Source organism: Trichosurus vulpecula, chromosome 3, assembly GCF_011100635.1.
Source record: "Trichosurus vulpecula isolate mTriVul1 chromosome 3, mTriVul1.pri, whole genome shotgun sequence".
Taxonomy (NCBI): Eukaryota; Metazoa; Chordata; class Mammalia; order Diprotodontia; family Phalangeridae; genus Trichosurus; species Trichosurus vulpecula.
This window is the reverse complement of record NC_050575.1, coordinates 129061151-129065864: the sequence shown is the minus strand read 5'-3', so window position 1 is coordinate 129065864 and position 4714 is coordinate 129061151. Positions and strand designations below refer to the sequence as shown.

At 41.2% G+C, this 4714-nt stretch overlaps 1 pseudogene; it reads left to right on the top strand.

Annotated features, from left to right (window-relative positions):
* The first annotated feature begins 1224 nt into the window (after positions 1-1224).
* On the top strand, positions 1225-1345 carry LOC118845208 (annotated as a pseudogene).
* The last annotated feature ends 3369 nt before the right edge of the window (positions 1346-4714 follow it).

Genomic DNA, 4714 nt, shown 5'->3' with positions numbered 1-4714 from the left:
AGTGACAGGTATCATTTTTCCATGTAGGAATGTAAACAGTTTAACCTTATTGAATCCCTTATGATTTCTCTTTACTGTTTACCTTTTTATGTTTTTCTTGAGTCTTGTATTTGAAAGCCAAATTTTCAGCTTTGGTCTTTTCATCAGGAATGCTTGAAAGTCCTCTGTTGTATTGAATATCCATTTTTCCCCTAAAAATTATGCTCAGTTTTGCTGGGTAAGCATCCTACAGTCTTTAAAGACCACAGGCTTTTCCCAATTCTTTTAGAAAATGTAGAAATCCTTGTCCAGAAAAAGCTTCTGAGTTCCTTAGAACAAAGCAACACTAGAGCCCAAGCTCTTAAGAACAAAAATAAAGATCTTGCCAGATAACTGCAAATAATGCACCCAGACAGAATTTTCTTTGGACTCCTCTTCTCAGTTCAGAGTCTTGAGTCCCTCTGTTAGAGACTTCACTCTATACTTATGACGAGCAGGACATCCACTTCCTAATTTTTTCAATCTCTGAAGGCTAGGGTGAAAACAAAGCAATGCTATTTGCCCAATATCTACCAAATACCTTTGGAGTTCATAGATTCCCTTGTTTTTGAACCATAAATATGTTCTATTTTCTCACATCAATAACTGGATGGGAAAATAAATCCCAGAGACAAATGAAATGTAGACTACAAGCACAGAGAACTTTGCATAAGACTCTCCCCATTGGTGGAAAGAATGCTGACTTGATACTACGTGCCTATGAGGAGAACAAAGCTGCTTCGAGAGCTTTAGAGAAGAGAAACCTTCTTCTTTTCTTCTTTGAAAGAGGACATAGGTAATTCCAGGCTCTTTTCCAGACTGATTCTGGGGAGGGAAAGAAAAGACTTTGGTAAGTGTCAGGCACAAGGAGGAGCTGGTACTTTGACACATCCCCGATTTCCAGCTTGCCTCCCTAGACTAGACTTAGAGGAATTTCCCGTTGTTTGCCATCAGGCCCTCTCTTTTGGTTGAGCTGAGATATCTTGCTCCCAGTAGGAGAGTTCATTCACTCTAGGTATCTTCTGTTATGTCATAATCTACAGAACTCTGACTTTTGTTTGCTATCTGCCTTGATAAATGTGTTTGCTCACTTTTAACTATTTGTGATGATCTTTTGTGTAACTAGCAATTAGTGGGAAAAAAGTAATCTTGTGGGTGAAGGGTTACCCCTTCCCTTCTTCCCCTTGATTTGTATAAAAGAAGAGTGTGTTGTATGAAAAGAGAGGTTAGTACTCCCCTTGATAATGATGGAAGAGGTTCTAGTGGCCTTTACAACAAAATACAATTAGGGCATTGCCACCTACTCTGTGGCATTTAATCGTATTTAAGAGCAGCTAGGTGGCATAGTAGATAGAGTGCCCAGGCTGGAATCAGTCATACTCATCTTCCTAAGTTCAAATCTGGCCTCAGTCACTTACTAACTGTGTGACCCTGGACAAGCCACTTAACTCTGCTTCAGTTTCTTCATCTGTAAAATGAGCTGGAGAAGGAAATGGCAAACCACTCCAGTGTCTTTGTCAAGAACCCCAAATGGGATCACCAAGAGTCATACATGACTTGAATGACTGAATGACAACAAACCAAGAAAGAGGTTTGAACTTAAAAAAGAATTATTCCACTAGATTAGCAATATTTAGCGGGGCAGATAAGTATAACTCTAGTCCAATAGCCCCATCTGTCAGAGGAAAACAGAGCAGCTAGACTAATGGCCCCTTCTTTTGTTCCCTCTAGGCAGTAATCAAAATCTCCCTTGAAGAGGGAAGGTGAGATTCTAGAGATGTCTATCAATGCCTTTCCAAGAGCTGAATTTAGACAACCCATGTGGCCATACGTAATGTACATGAGCAACACACACCTTACACACACTAAGTAAAGGCAGTAATATCATCATCTCTTCTACTTGCCTAATTATATCCTTGACTTTTTCATATGTAGATGTATCCAGCAAAGGCTGTAAAGGCGCTTTGTCCCACAGCCTTATACAATGTACATGCTATTTTTTCCCCAAACTGTTTCTTGAAGGGTTTCTTTTTTGTCTCTGTATCCCCAAACTATAGCACAATGCACACAGAATAATTGCACTGTATTCTTGTTGAATGAATGGATGAATGAATAAGTCTAAACTGATGTCTAAAATGACTGGACTTCATTCTAATAAAAATTCCTTGAAAGTAGGAATTGTTCAATTTTTTGTATTTGTATCCCCAGTACCTAGGACAGTGCCTGGTATATAGTAGTCACTTAATAAATGCTTGTTGGTTGGTTGATTGATTGAACTGATTCCAGCAATGTAGTAGTGTACCCCTCTTCCCACTGCCTCTACATTAACCATCCCTGTTTTGTGTCCTTTTGCCCATTTGCAGGGTGAGATGAAAATGCCCTCTTTTATAAGAAATTGAAGTTCAGAAGGAAACAGATTTAGATAGCTTGAGTGAATAAAAAGATCTAGGAAGTGGTGGAAGTCATTCCCCTTGGAACAGGTCTTTATTTTTTCCCCCACTTTATTATCTATCTATCTGTCTGTCTCTCTATCTATTCATTCATTTATCTATTTATTTTTAGTTTTCAACATTCACTTTTATAAGATTTTGATTTTTAAATTGTTCCCCCTCCCTCCCCTTCCTCCTCCCCAAGATGGCATGCAATCTGATACAGGCTATACAGGTACAAATCATATTAAACATATTGGAAAAGGTCTTTGTGATCAGAGCTTCAGACATTGTAGGAGGTAGAGAAACCACTGTTCAGGAAAGAGAGTGGTTGTGGGTGGAGGGGAGGTATCTTCTGAGGAGCTCTTGCCAGATACCCTGGCAGAGACCCTGCAGGAACAATGATGGATATTATCCTTTTCTGGGGTTATTGGGTCCCAAGGAATCATGATTTCTATGAAACGGGAACAGAAAAAGTTTCCAAGAAACTGGAAAATGACTTGGCTTTCCCAGTGGTTCATCCTTTTCCACTTGGCATATAGATTATTCTTCCCTACCCTCCCTATCCCTCACCCACCAGTTCAGCATCTACATAAGGGAGTATGGGTGACTAATGAGGCCCAACCCTATTTGATTTCTTCTTTAGCTGCCAATATTGCACACCGGGAGTTCTGGGAGTCCATATATGGGCTTATAAGTTCGTTTGTTGTTCAGTTGTTTTCCAGTTGTGTCCAACCCTTCGTGATCCCATTGGGGGTTTTCTTGGCAGAGATACTGGAGTGGTTTGTCATGCCCTTCTCCAGCTCGTTTCACAGATGAAGAAACTGAGGCAAACAAGGTTAAATGACTTGCCCAGAGTCCCACAGCTTATAAGTATTCGAGGTCAGATTTAAACTCAGGTCTTCCTAACTACATGCCCTATAAGTTCATATGACTTAGCTAGAAGGGACCTTAAAGTTTAATAAAGTTAACTGTTCCAGCACTGTAAGGCATAATTCTGCCTGAGGGGTGGGAGGGTGGCTGAGATCATCCATTCTCCACCTATCTTCCATGGGTTGCCAGAGTAATCTTCCTAATTCTTCAGTCTGATCTCTATTAAAGAAAAAAAGTCCAGTGTGTGCCCATTACCTACTAAATACAATTTAAATGATTGAATTTTCATATTAGTCCCCTTCACATATTCTGTGTTCCAGCCAAACTGTACGTGTCTCTCTCGTTGTCCTGCTTTCTCTCATCTCCATCTCTCCATTCATGCCGCCCCTCAAGTCCAGAATGGCTTTTCCTTTACTTCCTTCCACTTCCATCTGTTAAAACCCTCCCTTCCTTCAAGGCTCAACTCTGATGCACTCCCTCCTTCCAGCCTTCCATGAAATCTTCCTACCTCGTCCTCCATCTCCAAAAAGATCACTCCCTCCTCAGATTTCTCCTGGCACTTTGTCTGGAGGTCTCCTTCACCTTGGGCACGTGCTACCTCATCTCCTGCTTTTCTGCCAACTATGTTGCATTTCCCCTATAGACTATAAGCTTCTTGAGGGCAGGGATGGGGCCATTTTTCATCTCTGTATTCCCAGCATGTAGTCTGACACACACTTACTGCTTATGTAGTATTTTTATTGAGATTTTTATTTTAAATAATGATGGTGATCATTGCTACCATTTGAGAATCTCCTCTCAACCTCCAAGAAGCTAGGAAAAAAAGGTCTAGGCTTGGGTTTCAGCCTAGAAGAGAAAGTAGTGCTAGTTAGTAGAAAACACTGGGTAACTGGTGTTCTAGTTACGCTTCCCTTGCTGAATAGCTGCAAAGGTAGCTGGGTGGTGAAGTGGATAGAACTTGGCCTGGAATCGGGAAGATATGAGTTCAAATCCTGCCTCAGATACTTACTAGCTGTGTGACCCTGGACAAGTTACTTACCCTCTGTTTGTCTCAGGGTCATCATCTGCCCAATGGGGCTGCTAATAGCACATAGCTTCTAGGGTTGTTGTGAGGGCCATATGAGATAATAGTTGTAAAGCATTTAGGACAGTGCCTGGCACATAGTAGGTGCTATATACATATTACTGTTGTTTTCAGTAGCGTCTGGCTCTTCACAACCCCATTTGGTGTTTTCTTGGCAGAGATATTGGAGTGGTTTGTGCTATTTCCTTCTCCAGCTCATTTTACAGATGAGGAAACTGAGGTAAGCCAAGTTAAGTGACCTGCCCAGGGTCACACAGCTGGCAAATGTCTGAGGCCAGATTTGACCTCAGGAAGATGGGTCTAGCTGACT